Raw genomic sequence first — 16,848 nt, forward strand, 5'->3', positions numbered from 1 at the left:
AGCAGAGAGCCTAAAACTCTATGTTCAATTCTTTTCTTCTCGGTCAGATATTATCACAATAATTGTTAACATTTATTAAGTGCTTACTGTATCTAAGGACTGTTCCAAACCTATCCATGTATTGTCTCATTTAATGCTTACACCAGCTTTATGAGGGAGGGACAGATAACGGTCACTTGTTTACATTTGATGAAATGAATCTGAAAGAGGGTATATCACTTAACCCAAATTACACAAATAACTATTGGCTCACTGGGATTGGAATTCAGCCTCTTCTAGAGTTCTCACTCGGAGAAGGCAATGGCAAGCCACTCCAGTACTGTTGCCTAGAAAATCCCATAGATGGAGGAGCCTGGTGGGCTGCAGTCCGTGGGGTCGCTGGGGGTCGGACACGACTGAGCGACTTCACTTTCACTTTTCACTTTCACACATTGGAGAAGGAAATGGCAACCCACTCCAGTGTTCTTGCCTGGAGAATCCCAGGGACAGGGGAGCCTGGTGGGCTTCCGTCTATGGGGTCACACAGAGTCGGACACGACTGAAGTGACTTAGCAGCAGCAGCAGCAGCAGAGTTCTCACTAAAAAAAAAAAAAAAAAGCATCTTTTAATTAAGAGAGGTGGTAAGCCAGACAAATCTATTTTCTCCCATCTCTGCCATGTTCTGTGTTCTGATAGTGGCCTGTGGACTCTATTACCCAGGGGTCCTTGCCCTCTGGTTTGCAGTTGGGTCTGGCCCATGTGGGGAAGTGTCAGGAAATCAGAGGAAGAGACCAGTTGGGATATTTGTTCTTGCCACCCATCACTTGCCTTGGCACAGTTCAGACGGTGGCCATGTTCTTCCATGGACCCATTCCTGTTGGGTTGCCTCCTTTGATGGCTGCAGTTCTCACCAAGCTCTGGTAACATCAGTTTCTCCCCCTGCCTCTTCCTGATATTGTTGTCATAGGATTGAGTCCTCATTCTTAACTACTCTAATTGTAATATCTCCCATGGAATCTCTGATTCACTACATGTTAATGATGTTTCTCCTCATTAATATTTACAACTAACATCTAAAATTTTGGTGCTTTGTGATCAAAGAGAACAGAACACTCTGACAAGGAAGGCAGTCCCAGGATTGAACATGGGTTCTTAGGAGAGTTGGTACACTGTTGTGGTTGAGATGGTGGGTTCTAGATTCTGATTGCCTGAGTTTGAATATTCGTGCTGTATGATTTTGGGCAAGCGGCTTAAGCTCCATGGCCCTCCATACTTCTTACTTTATGTGTTAAATGGGAATAAAAAAATCTACTTAGCTTTTTGGGGTGAACAATAAATACTGTAATCAGTTCAGTCACTCAGTCATGTCCAATTTTTTGTGACACCATGGACTTCAGCACGGCAGGCTTCTCTGCCCATCACCAACTCCCGGAGCTTGCTCAAACTCATGTGCATCAAGTTGGTGATGCCATCCAGTCATCTCATCCTCTCTTGTCCCCTTCTCCTCCTGCCTTTAGCCTTTCCCAGTATCAGGGACTTTTCCAATGAGTCAGCTCTTTGCATCAGGTGGCCAAGGTATTGGCATCAGCATCAGTCCTTCCAATGAGCACTCAGGACTGATCTCCTTTAGGATGGACTGGTTGGATCTCCTTGCAGTCCAAGGGACTCTCAAGAGTCTTCTCCAACACCACAGTTCATCATTTATGGTCCAACTCTCACATCCATACATGACTACTGAAAAAAAAAACATAGCTTTGACGATACGGACATTTGTCACTGAAGTAATGTCTCTGCTTTTTAATATGCTATCTAGGTTGGTCATAGCTTTTCTTCCAAGGAGCAAGCGTCTTTTATTTTCATGGATGCAGTCACCATCTGCAATGATTTTGGAGCCCAAGAAAAGAAAGTCTGTCACTCTTTCCATTGTTTCACCATCTCTTTGCCATGAAGTGATGGGACCGGATGCCATGATCTTAGTTTTCTGAATGTTGAGTTTTAAGCCAGCTTTTTCACTCTCCTCTTTCACCTTCATCTAGAGGCTCTTTTGTTCCTCTTCACTTTCTGCCATAAGGGTGGTGTCATCTGCATATCTGAGATTATTGATATTTCTCCCAGCAATCTTGATTCCAGATTGCACTCCATCCTGCCCGACATTTCACATGATGTACTAAGCATGTAAGTTAAATAAGCAGGGTGACAATATACAGCCTTGACGTACTCCTTTCCGGATTTGGAACCAGTCTGTCGTTCCATGTCTGGTTCTAACTGTTGCTTCTTGACCTGCATACAGATTTCTCAGGAGGCAGGTCAAGTGGTCTGGTATTCCCATCTCCTGAAGAATTTTCCACGGTTAGTTGTGATCTACACAGTCAAAGGTTATGGCGTAATCAATAAAGCAGAAGTAGATATTTTTCTGGAATTCTCTTGCTTTTTCTACGATCCAGTGGATGTTGGCAATTTGATCTCTGGTCCCTCTGCCTTTTCTAAATCCAGCTTGAACATTTGGAAGTTCTCAGTTCATGTACTGTTGAAGCCCGGCTTGGAGATTTTGAGCATTACTTTGCTAGCGTGTGAGATGATTGCAACTGTGTGGTACTTTGAGCATTCTTTGGCATTGCCTTTCTTTGGGATTGGAATGAAAACTGACCTTTTCCAGTCCTGTGGCCACTGCTGAGTTTTCCAAATTTGCTGGCATATTGGGTGCAGCACTTTCACAGCATCATCCTTTAGGACTTGAAATAGCTCAGCTGGAATTTCATCACCTCCACTAGCTTTGTTCGTAGTGATGCTTCCTAAGGCCCACTTGACTTCACACTCTAGGATGTCTGGCTCTAGGTGAGTGATCACACCATCATGGTTATCTGGGTCATTAAGATCTCTTTTGTATAGTTCTTCTGAGTATTCTTGTCACCTCTTCTTAATATCTTCTGCTTCTACTAGGTCCATAATGTTTCTGTCCTTTATTGTGCCCATCTTTGCATGAAATGTTCCCTTGGTATCTCTAATTTTCTTGACGCAATCTCTAGTCTTTCCCATTCTATTGTTTTCCTCGATTTCTTTGCACTGATCACTGAGGAACCATTTCTTATCTTTCCCTAATATTCTTTAGAACTCAGCATTCAAACTGGTATATCTTTCCTTTTCTCCTTTGCCTTTAGTTTCTCTTCTTTTCTCAGCTATTTGTAAGGCCTCCTCAGACAATCATTTTGCCACCTCTTCTTAATATCTTCTACTTATTGTAATTACATGTTAAAAAAAAAACACTTTGAATTGTACCTGACATACAGAAAGAATTCAGCAAATGTTGACATATTAGTCTGCATATTTTCATTTATGACTTAGTCACCGTATTTCCAGTTATAGTGTACCCGCTAAACTATGCCATACCTTAGTAGTAGTAGGGTTAGTTGCTCAGTTGTGTCCAACCATTTGTGATCCCATTGACTGTGTAGCCTGCCAGTCTCCTCTGTCCATGGGATTCTCCAGGCAAGAATACTGGAGTGGACTGCCATTTCCTCCTCCAGAGGATCTTCCTGACCTGGGGATCATACCCAGGTCTCCTGTGTTGCAGGCAGATGCTATACCTTAGGAATTGTTATAGGAAAACAGAATTTAACAAAACTAATAATTGAGGTGAATCCATTTTATTGAATTATCTTTCTTTACAAAAAAAAAAAAAACACACCTCTGAATAAATAGGGAGCTTCCTCCTCTCATATATTTAAATGGAATGATTTACGAAACTTAACCTATTTTTTTTTTTCTCAGAAAAAAAAATGCACTAAATATTCAGTTCAGTTCAGTCGCTCAGTCGTGTCTGACTCTTTGCGACCCCATGAATCACAGCACGCCAGGCCTCCTTGTCCATCACCAACTCCCGGAGTTCATTCAAACTCACGTCCATTAAATCAGTGATGCCATCCTGCCATCTCATTCTCTGTTGTCCTCTTCTTCTCCTGCCCCCAATCCTTCCTAGCATCAGAGTCTTTTCCAGTGAGTCAACTCGTCACATGAGGTAGCCAAAGTATTGGAGTTTCATGGATTGGCCAAAAAGTTCATTTGAGTTCTTCTGTTACAGCTTATGGAAAAATCCAAGAGATCTTTTTGGCCAACCCAAATAATTTTTATTGCTGCATAGCAAGTTATCCCCCAAATTAGTGGTTTAAAACAGCAGGCATTGATTATCTCACAGTTTCTGTGGGTCAAGAATGTGGCGGAACCTCTGCTTGAAGATCTCTAACAAAACTGAAAAGAGGGAGGACTTGCTTTCAAGCTCAGTCACATGGCATTTGGCAGACCGGAAAAGATTCACCTCCCAGCTCACGTGCTTGGTGTTTAGCTAAGTTCCTCCCTGGCTATGGCTAGTGGTATCAGTCCCTTACTATCTGAAATTACTCAGAAGATGATAGTTGACTTCTGCCTGAGCAATGTAGAGAGAGAATATGAATGAGATAGCATGAGAAATGGCAAGCAAAATGGAAGCCAGAATATTTTTATAAACCAACCTCGAGAAAAGACTTTCTATTATATCATTTTTGCTATATTCTGTTTGAGGCAAGTCACCAGTTCCACTCCACACTGGAGGAAGGATTATACTAGGGCATTCGTCTCAGAATGGTTAAATACATATGTATTTAACATATGTGTTTAATACATATTTGACCATTTTAGGGACTCCCTACCTGAACTGAAATGGAAGAAAGAAAGAGATACCTAATCATCCATTTTGTCAAACCTGATCAGTTTGTGAGATGTTATCAATTTAGACAACTCTTGTTAAATTTCTATTCTCCCTGCTTAAGTATACTTTTCATTTATACTTTTATATTCTTTTAAAATCATTCTCCTTCCAATATTTAGTATAACTTCCCCTGGATGCCCAACTGTTCATCCTCTTCTATTAGCTTTCCACCTATGTTTCCCACCAAAAATGTTCACGAAAGAGAGACATTGCATTAAATCAAGAGCATCATTATTTCCGTTGCCCCAGATGTGATGCATATGGTTCAGGAACCAAGTCCTTTCTTTGAACTGGATTTATTTAAAGGACGATGAAATCAGTATTAAGATAGGGTGAAGTTTTTCAGTACTATAAGACAATAGGTTAGAACTGGAGAAATCACATCTAGAAATGACTTTGTAGGTGTCAGCTGAGTAGCCTACCTGATACTTGAAGCTTTATTAGGATGTTATTTTTCTGCCTGCTTATACGCATTGAAAAAAATTGTCAAAATGTGTCAGAAACGTTTATAGCTGCTCTCAGTTTTGCACACTAACAGTAGTAAAGTTGAAAGCTGACAGAGTTTGAACACTACTTTGCATTTCTGTGAGTTTAAGAGTCTATCTATGATTTTTCCTCACCTTTCCACATGCCATTTGACTATGGAAATAGGAAGATTTAATGGCCTTATAAGACACTATATCTAATATATTTCTACTTCAGTGTTCAAATAAAGCTCTTGCCACTGGCAGCTGGGATTATCAAGAACATTCTAGACCCTCATATATGTATTTAACTAACCTGACTTTGTGTCTTAATCTGGCTCCACTGACAAAGAGTAAACCCAGGGACTTACTCCTATCTTACTATGTACCAAATACACTAAAATTATTAATTACTGACTCTGCAGCCATTGATTCTGGCAGTGACAAAAATACAATGTGGAAGCTACTTTATAAAAAATAAATATATATCCATTTTGTTTTAATGTATTATATAGGCAACAACGGAGAAGGCAATGCACCCCACTCCAGTACTCTTGCCTGGAAAATCCCATGGATGGAGGAAACCGGTAAGCTGCAGTCCACGGGGTCGCACAGAGTCAGACATGACCGAAGCGACTTAGCAGCAGCAGCAGCAGTATAGGCAACAAAGGACAAAATAAGTGTAGTCCCATTTTTCAGTCCACTCTTTTTTCAAAACTCCTCCTGTTAGCACATGTGTATATTTTCAGGTTGATTCTATGCATTCACAAACAGCTATATCTAATCATCTGACTAGCAAACTAACCCATTGAGTCTCGTATGTTATTTATGTGGCCACCTGGCATGAAAACCTGCATTTTGTGTTGTAAATTATTTGCTTAATAATGTATCTTCAGGGGCTTTTTCATGGCAGTATCTATAGATATAATACTACAGCCCACTTTACTAGCTATGTGGTATTTGCTATAATAGCTCTATAGCATAATTGAACTATGAGTAATTTAACCAATCTGTTGCCAACTTTTCCCTACTAAAACAATGCTTACTGAAAACTCTGTTTTGCCTGCTTTTGAGACTTTTGCATGACAGATTACTTGGGAATCAAATGATACATGCATTATAAATTTTTATAAAGATTGACAAACTGTTAATGAGCTACAGGAGAAGACATATTACAGATAGCAATATCAAGAAAACAGCACAGAGAAAGAAAAGAATTCCAACAATGAGATAGAAACCAGGAAAAAGAACCAAGCAGAAATTGTGGTGCTGAAGAATACAATAGAAATAAAGAATGAAAAATTCAATGGAGAACTTCAACAGCAGACTCGGTCAATCAGAAAAAAAGAATTTTGAATTTCAAGACAAGGCACCTGAGCTAGAGGAGGACAGTGATCCATGACGCTCATGACAGAGAACATGGAGACCATGTCAATAAGCCAGAAGAGTGTGCAGAAGCAGTGTTGCTTCAGTTTCAGCCTCCTTCTGGTTCCTAGGAAACTGGCCAGCAGTCAGTTCTGTAGCAGCAGCAAAAGTACAGGCTCTAGCAGATCTTCTTCCTCCTCCACTTCCGCATGAGCTGGGAGTGTCTAGGTCACCCAGTGGCTGGAAAGGAGGTCAGCTGCCCAAGAATGGGAATCCTCTTCACCAGGATATGGAGAATATTCAGTCACCAGGAGCACACTGTTGTCATTGTTGGGGTGGATAATGAAAGGAAAAGAGCCATCCTTTACCAATTCTCTGTGAATGAAGTAATGTATAAGAGGTAGTGATACATGCTTCCTAATGTGGAATACTAGTAGCCAAGAATCTCTTCCTTCTTCCTGGAACACTTTATATACTAACAGAGTTTGTAATAGTTGTGGACAGTTGTTCAGTCACTAAGTTGTATCCAACTCTTTGTGACCCCAGGAACTGCAGCACGCCAGGTTCCTCTGTCCTTCACTAGCTACAAGAGTTTGCTCAAATTCATGTCCATTGAATGGGTGACGCCATCCAATCATTTCCTCCTCTGCCACTCTCTTCTCATTTTGGCTTCAATCTTACCCAGCATCAGGTCTTTTCCAATGAGTCAGCTCTTGAAATCTGATGGCTAAAATATTGGAGCTTCAGCATCAGTCCTTCCAATGAATATTTAGCATTGATTTCCTTTAAGATTGACTGGTTTGATCTCCTTGCAGTCCAAGGGACTCTCAAGAGTCTTCTCCAGCACCATAATTCAAAAGCATCAATTCTTTGGCACTTAGCCTCCTTTATGGTCCAACTCTCACATCTATATGACTACAGGAAAAACTATAACTTTGACTATATGGTCCTTTGTTAGCAAAAGTGATGTCTCTGATTTTGTCTTTGCTTTTGTATCTTTACTTTTTGATGTTTCTGCTTTTGTCTTTGCTTTGTCAGCAAAGTGATGTCTCTGTTGTGGACAGTAGAGATCAAGGATTTCCATAATTAGAGAACTCCCTATAAAATGTTAGCCCATAAGGTCTTAAGGAAGGCTGGACTGCTGACTTACTAGTAAACAAGATGTTGAATAATGCATGACTGTAGCAGAAATCTCCCAGTTTTGGGAACTGACTTTTATTAGAGATCACCAGTGACATATCCAGATATGCTGTGCTCTTATTGGGTAGAGACTATGTTAAGGATTTGAATGATTTCTCAATTTAAGATTAGATGACCTCTACTGATCTCTTCTCATAGACTTTGTATAAACCAAGTATTGGATTTTACCTGAAAGCTGTAAAAACTAGTGGTTTAGATAGATAAATATGAACTAAATTTTCTTCTTACAGAAAAAGTTTAAGACCACTTATTTCAAAACAAACATGAAGTCTTACCTTCCAATCTGCTTTCTCATTAGCTCCTTTTGACACAAGGTCTTAAAGCTGCACTTGACATTTTTCTCATCACAGGTCCTTTTAGGACATTGTGTAGCCTGTTAGGTAGAAAGAGAGGAAAACATTCTTGACTTTAAGAGCTTAATTATCAGTATTGCCCTCCCCAGTTGAATGTTATTCTCTTCTTGTTACATTTAGTCAAAAGACAAATCAACACAGATATTTAGTTTCTAATATTTTAAAATATAACTTACAAAAAGTATTTTGCATAACGTCATTTGTGTATTGTGTATATACCTCAGATTCAAATTAATGGCTTTATATTCTAAAGAAAGGCAAATTACACAAAACTTAATATTCTTTGTTTATGACCATGAGTATGGGTATTGGTTTTAAGTGCTATTTTGTATTTTCCGCTATGTTCTCTGTATTTTACTGACTAACCTCCTAAACCACTGAGCTGCTCTTAAATAATTATAAAGGAGGAAAAACCTTGACATTATGTACCTATTGTATCATAGATCAAATCACATACACGGCAATATGTAATACAACTGAGTGGAATATCAAGTTTGTGACTTACTGTTACTAATGGGCAGAATTGCACATTGGGCAATAATCAGACTGTTGCCTTTATTGAACCTTATGTCATCTAAATTTCTAAATAGGCTTATTAATGGATTAACAGTTTATCATTAATCATATTTAAAATTATTAAGTGTTTTCCCTGCATTAGTTAAAAAAGGTGGTGTGAAACATGTCTACCAGGAGAAGTATCACCCTATAAATATTATCAAATAATTTAGCCAGAATCTTCTTAGGTATTAAATCATATGTACAGCATTTAAAGGGAACTTGAGATTAAAACATTTTCTAATCGCCTAATTTGAAAATGTCTTATTTCTTAGGAGCTGTAATAGTTTATCAATTGCAAACCTTTTTAATGCTTTTAAGATGTTAGTTTAAACATTGATCAAGATGATATATTTATTTTCACTAAGAAGTAACTTGGCCCAAAATGCCTTTCATGTTTTCATAGGATCTTTTCTTTCAATATCTGAAAGTTGAAGGTATTTCTTTTGTAACTATAAACAAACTTATCCTAAATGTGTTAAAACATATTCCTGAGTATTCCATGTATCTTGCATGCTCAGAATCTGAAAGCTAACCCAAACTGGCCTATTTTACAATATTCAAGAAAAAAAATAACCAATTTTAATACTTGCCTTTCAGATTTCATGAAGATTTTGATGAAGAATAATAGTACATGCTATAACCACTGACAGAACTTTGAAAGTTTCCTTCTATTAAAATATAAACTACCTCTATCTAAATCCAAGGCAACCATGGGATATCAGTGTTTAACACTGAAGGTTTTGTGTTTTATATTTATACTATAATTGTAAAAATGCAAGCATAACATTTAATACTTGGGAAAACCACTAAACCATTCAGATATGACCTAAATCAAATCCCTTATGATTATACAGTGGAAGTGAGAAATAGATTTAAGGGACTAGATCTGATAGATAGAGTGCCTGATGAACTCTGGACGGAGGTTCATGACATTGTACAGGAGACAGGGACCAAGACCATCCCCATGGAAAAGAAATGCAAAGAAGCAAAATGGCTGTCTGAGGAGGCCTTACAAATAGCTGTGAAAAGAAGAGAAGCGAAAAGCAAAGGAGAAAAGGAAAGATACAAGCATCTGAATGCAGAGTTCCAAAGAATAGCAAGGAGAGATAAGAAAGCCTTCCTCGGTGATCAGTGCAAAGAAATAGAGGGAAACAACAGAATAGGAAAGACTAGAGATCTCCTCAAGAAAAGTAGTGACAACAAGAGAACATTTCATGCAAATATGGGCTCGATAAAGGACAGAAATGGTGTGGACCTAAAAGAAGCAGAAGATATTAAGAAGAGGTGACAAGAATACTCAGAAGAACTGTACAAAAAAGATCTTCATGACCAAGATAATCACAATGGTGTGATCACTCACCTAGAGCCAGACATCCTGGAATGTGAAATCAAGTGGGCCTTAGAAAGCATCACTACGAACAAAGCTAGGGGAGGTGATGGAATTCCAGTTGAGCTATTTCAAATCCTAAAAGATAAAACTCAGCAGTGGCCACAGGACTGGAAAAGGTCAGTTTTCATTCCAATTCCAAAGAAAGGCAATGCCAAAGAATGCTCAAACTACCGCACAATTGCACTCATCTCACACGCTAGTAAAGTCATGCTCAAAATTCTCCAAGCCAGGATTCAGAAATATGTGAGCCATGAGCTTCCAGATGTTCAAGCTGGTTTTAGAAAAGGCAGAGGAACCAGAGATCAATTTGCCAACATCCGCTGGATCATCGAAAAAGCAAGAGAGTTCCAGAAAATCATCTATTTCTGCTTTATTGACTATGCCAAAGCCTTTGAATATGTGTATCACAATAAACTGTGGAAAATTCTTCCAGAGATGGGAATACCAGACCACCTGATCTGCCTCTTGAGAAACCTATATGCAGGTCAGGAAGCAACAGTTAGAACCGGACATGGAGCAACAGACTGGTTCCAAATAGGGAAAGGAGTAGGTCAAGGCTGTATATTGGTACCCTGCTTATTTATCTTATATGCAGAGTACATCATGAGAAACGCTGGGCTGGAAGAAGCACAAGCTAGAATCAAAATTGTCGGAAGAAATACCAATAACCTCAGATATGCAGATGACACCACCCTTATGGCAGAAAGTGAAGAGGAACTAAAAAGCCTCTTGATCGTGAAAGAGGAGAGTGAAAAAGTTGGCTTAAAGATCAACACTCAGAAAACAAAATCATGGCATCCAGTCCCATTACTTCATGGGAAATAGATGGGGAAACAGTGGAAACAGTGTCAGACTTTATTTTTTGGGGCTCCAAAATCACTGCAAATGGTAATTGCAGCCATGAAGTTAAAAGACGCTTACTCCTTGGAAGGAAAGTTATGACCAACCTAGATAGCATATTAAAAAGCAGAGACATTACTTTGCCAACAAAGTTCCGTCTAGTCAAGGCTATGGTTTTTCCAGTCGTCATGTATAGATGTGAGATTTGGACTGTGAAGAAAGCTGAGTGCCAAAGAATTGATGCTTTTGAACTGTGGTGTTGAAGAAGACTCTTGAGAGTCCCTTGGACTGTAAGGAGATCCAACCAGTCCATTCTAAAGGAGATCAGTCCTGGGTGTTCATTGGAAGGACTGATGCTAAAGCTGAAACTCCAATACTTGGCCACCTCATGCGAAGAGTTGACTCACTGGAAAAGACTCTAATGCTGGGAGGGATTGGGGGTAGAAGGTGAAGGGAACAACAGAGGATGAGATGGCTGGATGGCATCACCGACTCGATGGACATGAGTTTGAGTAAACTCCGGGAGTTGGTGATGGACAGGGAGGCCTGGCGTGCTGCCATTCATGGGGTCACAAAGAGTCAGACATGACTGAGCGACTGAACTGAACTGAACATGCTTTTACAAACATAAATCCTAAATTACTTATTTTTGCAGATAAATCATCTGAAATTATACCATTAGACGAACAGAAATGAAAAACAGTGAAAGGAGTTTAAAAAAAAATCTTATATTACTCATGGGACACTATTAAAATGAAAAAAAAAAATACATGAATTATGAAAGCCTCAGCAACAGAAGAGATAAAAAGACAAAACCTGTTTAATGAAATAATGAATGAAAACTTTCCAAAACTTGGAAGGGGAATGAATATCAAGTACAATCAAGCTCTAAGGACTAAAAAGAGAATCAATCCAAAGAAGGCTATACCCAAATGCACTATAACAACATTGTCAAAATTCAAAGATGAGGAGAGAACTATGAAAGCAGTAAAATGGGATTGTACGTAACTAAAGCCTTTTGCTCAGCATTGGGAACAAAAATCAACAGAGCGAAAAGACATTCCACAGAATAGGAGAAAATAATTTGTATGCCATGTATCAGATAAGGAATTAATATCCCAAATATATAAGGAACTTACACAGCTCAGTAGGAAAAACCCAAATAACCCAATATGAAAAAAATGAGCAAATGACCTGAATATACATTTCTCCAAAGAAGACTTACAAATAACCCAACAGGTATACGAAAAGGTGCTCAGCATCACTGACTTTCAGGGAAATGCAAGTCAAAACCACAGCATGATATCACGTCACATCTGTTACGATATCTTTTATCAAAGGTCAAAAGATAACAAGTGTTGGCAAGGATATGAAAAAAAGAGTACCTTTATACGCTTGTTGGTGGGATGTAGATTGGTATAGTCATTATGGAAAACAATGGAGATTCCTCAAAAAATTAAAAATAGAACTATAAAATGATCCAACAATTCTACCTTTAGGTATATATTCAAATGAAATGAAACCAGGATGACAAAGAGAGGTCTACATTCTGCTTATTACCACGTTCACTGCAGCATTAATTACAGTAGCCACGATATGGAAACATCCTAAGTGTCCATTGATGGATAAATAAAATATGAGGTATATATGAGATATGTACAATCTCAATGAAATGTGGAATCTAAAAAAGTCAAATTCATAGAAACAGAATAGAATGCCTGATTGTCTGGGTTTGGGTGAAGTGACAAGTGGGGAGATTCTGGTTAAGGGGTACAAAGTTTCAATCATACAAGGTAAGATCTAGAGATCTAGTACACAACAATGTTGAGTGATAATTTCACAAAGTATATCTATATTAAAAATATCAGCCCATACGCTTTAAATATATTCAGCTTTTATTTGTTAATTATACTTTAATAAAGGGGGAAAAAGAGAGAGGCAGGGGTATACAGTGGTTAGGAGCACCAGCAACTTTACAATTAGTGTCAGGCAGAACTTTGCTCAAATGCTAGCTCCTCTACTAAATAGCTCTGTAAATTTGTGCAAGTTAATAAATCTCTGTAAGCACTGATTTCCTTTGCTCGTATCATGGCAATAGTAATAATACCTATCACATAGGGGTTCTTAAAATATTTAGCACAGTGGCTTGTCCACATTAAGTATTTATTACTTTTACTACTGAGACTTAATTGAATGACAAATGAAATGAACTGCTTGAGTTTTAATCATGGTCTGGTGTGAGTCTAGGTTATTGATCTAAGCTGGTAAACTCAACGTCCTCTGAACTTTACCCCAGTCATGTACTTTATTAAGTTGGACATCTCTCGCATATATATTTTATATGTATATTCTGACTCTTGCCCCAGGCCCATATTGTCTTGTCCATGATTTAAGGTCATTTCCATTTTCAAAGAATAGTAATTTAACAAAATATGTGGATTTTTAAAAAATTTTTGCTGATCTGTTTTATTATGGCTCATTGATATAAATGCAGTAATAAATGTTTAATAATTGGCTATCTTAGAAAAATGCATGCATATATGTGCATGAGCATGGATTTTACTAACAGAAAATATGTGTAGCACACAATTTACAAATAATAAAATATCCTATATTCCTTATTATAAATTCCATATAATCAATTGATTCTCACTGAATGCTTTCATTGTTTTTGATGACAATGAAAACAGTGTATTGTTTTCTTAGTATTCTTAGCCAACCTGTGGTTGTAATTAACAAATGAATGTAGTTGTGGCATGAATCTTGACTGATACGGTTTCTATAAGCAAATAAGATGAAAGTGAAAAAATGAAGTGTCAAAACATACCATGTTCTTCAGTGATGTAAGTGAATTTTCAGCTGAATCTGTTGAATACTGCAATAGTAGTTCCTCAGTTTTTTGTACTGTTTTTCTACCGTTTTGTACTGTTCACAGTCATGGTCTTAGACATAATTTTAACATTTAATTAGCTTTAAGATATTCTCTATCATGTATTCGCTAGATAATCAATAACAACAACAAACTTTAGCAAATTGAGCCATTATTCCTAGCATTTACCAGTTTCTGTGGTGTAAATATTTTGGAATTCCATGGCCAAGTTCAAGTGACCCACGTGAAGTTACTGATTATAGAGTAGAGATGTGTAGTAGTAGTAAACATTACAGATGATATTCCCAACACACAAATACAATCAACATAAACAATCTCTGTATAGATAATAGTACAAAATAGTTAAGTGATGAGTTTTGAGTTTTTATTTCTTTCATTTTGATAGAGTTTACCTCAAAATAAGTGATCTCAAGAGCCATCTCAAGCACAAGATTATTATAAATATTGTAGTGCGTGCTGTGTTTGCTAAGTCGCTTCAGTCATGTCTCTTTGTGACCCTATGGACTGTAACCTACCAGGCTCCTGTGTCCCTGGGATTCTCCAGGCAAGAATACTGGAGTGGCTTGCCACGCCCTCCTCCAGGGGATCTTCCTGACCCAGGGATCAAACCCAGGTCTCTTATGTCTCCTGCACTGGCAGGCTGGTTCTTTACCACTAGCGCCACCTGGGGAGCCATTTGGCCTCCTTTTATTTTTTGGTTTTGGCCACCCTGTGCAGCTTGCAGGATCTTAGTTCCCTGACCAGGTATTGAACCCAGCAGTGAAACAACAGAGTCCTAACTACTGAACTGCCAGGGAATTCCTGTGCCTGTGATTTTTTAAAAAGCCTTCAATAACTCCTCTTCTCCCTTGGGCCACTTCCACCTATATCTCTGTTTTGTATTTTTACCAGCCAGAAATCTTTAAAAGTGACTATTATCCACTGTCCTCATTTCTTTATCTGCCACCAACCCACTGTGATAATTTAGCTTTCTGCCCCATTCCTCTATAAAAATAGATCTGGCTGAGGTTACCAGTGTCTTTAATTTAAATAAACTTTATTATTCTCATTTTTTTTGACCTCTTAGGAGCAATGTCTACTACTGACAAGCAACTCAATCCTTGCTGAAATAGACTCCTCTTAGGTGCTATAATACTCATTTTACTTTTCTGCTTCTCTTCCCATTCCTTCTCTTCTACTTTGAAATACATCTTTCTCTAACCAGTTGTTATATGTTGTAATCAAGATTGTTCCTAAACCAAACTGGCTTCTGAATCTATAATCCTTCCTGTGATTTTAGTTACCACATAGAGTCAGATGAGTGTACACACACACACACACACACATCCCCCAAATAATGTGTAAAATTTGTTTTCTATGTGTATATCACCACCACAATCAAAACAGTGAAGGTATCCTTTACCCCTAAAAGTTTCCTGGTGTCCATTTATAATCTGTTTCCTGCCAACCCAACCACTGTTCCCCAAGCAACTACTAATCTGCTTCCTGCTGCTGTAGATTAATTTGCATTTTATCAAGATTTTTATATATATACATTGGATTCTACAGTATATACTCTATTTTCTGGCCTTTTTTCACTAGTGTAATTATTTTAAGATTCATCTATGTTGTTGCCTGTATTAATAATTTATTTTTATTGCTGAGCAGCGTTATCTTATATGGATACACTAAAATTTGTTCATTCATTCACTTATATCAATAAGACATTTGTTTTTATTTCCATTTTGAGATTACAAATAGAGCTGCTATGAACATTTATGTACAAGTCTTTGTGTGGACATATGCTTCAATTTCTGTTTGTTGGGTAAATACCTACAAATGCAAAGCCTGATTTGTATGGCAGGTTTATTTTTAACATTATAATAAATTGCTATTTTCAAAGTCATTCTGTAATTTTGCATTATCACCAGCAGTATATCTGATTTCTACCTCCTTACCAGTGCTTTGTATTTTCAGTCTTTTTAATTTTAGCATTTCTAGTGGGTATGTAGCAGTATCTTATTACGGTTTTAATAGACATCTTACGGCTATTGATCATGAGCCTAATTTAATGCGTTTAAATGCTGAGTTTCTTTTGTTACATTTTCAAATATTTTGCCCATTTTTAATTCAGTGCTTTCTATTCTAACAATTAAGTTGCAAACACGTTTTTAATTTTGGTTAGATATTTGCTTTATAAATATTTTCTCCAAGTCTAGGCTGTTTTCATATTTGTATCACCGCCTTCTTAAGAGAGTAAATTATGGTTCACCAAAAGTATATCTTAAGAAGGCAGTGTATTTTTTATTAATTTTTTGTCCCCTGTAAGATTTTCTTAGTTAAATCCAAGGTTGTTAAGAAGATCTCTTTTCTTCTAAAAGCTGTATAATGTTCATTTCTCTATTTGGTTTGTGATACATTTCTGTTAATTTTTATATATGGTGTGGTTGAGGTTGAAGTTCATTTTCTCTCTTTCTTTTTGCATTTTCTATCTAATATTTCTAGCACCATTTTCTCAAAACATCATGTTTTCACAAGAAATTACCTTGAAAAATTTGTCAAAAATCAATTGACTATCAGCAGTCCCCATTATTGCATCAGCTCCACCTCAGTTCATCAGGCATTAGATCCTGGAAGCTGGGGACTCCTGCTATATATGAGTGAATCTATATATAGAATCTTTTTTTCCACTGACAATGTGTCTATACATCCATAAACACTACATGTCTGGCCTAACTATTGTATCTTTACATTTTCAGCTTTATTGACATACAATTTGATGCATAAGGTATACAATGTACTGATCTGATACACTTATATCGTAAAAGCATTATTGTAGCATTAGCTGATACCTCTATCATATCATGTAATTACCATTTCTGTAGTGAAAACATATAAGATCTAGAATAAGTCATGAAGTGAGGTAGTAAGTCTTTTAGCTTTTTCCCCTCCCCCCAAATTGTGTATATATTAATATGTGAGTAAAGGAGTACACTATAGCAATTATCAAGATAATTCTGATGATCCTCAGTATTTCATTGCGGGCACTATCCATTGCTCATTGTCGTTAATGGTTTTAGTTTTCCACT

At 37.6% G+C, this 16,848-nt stretch overlaps 1 pseudogene; it reads left to right on the forward strand.

The window, feature by feature from the left end:
* The first annotated feature begins 6,815 nt into the window (after positions 1-6,815).
* LOC129563986 (ADP-ribosylation factor-like protein 5A) lies at positions 6,816-12,902 on the forward strand (annotated as a pseudogene).
* Positions 12,903-16,848: the final 3,946 nt, after the last annotated feature.

This window comes from Moschus berezovskii, chromosome X (genome assembly GCF_049115385.1).
Source record: "Moschus berezovskii isolate FMDL1 chromosome X, NW_MosBer_1.0, whole genome shotgun sequence".
NCBI lineage: Eukaryota > Metazoa > Chordata > Mammalia > Artiodactyla > Moschidae > Moschus > Moschus berezovskii.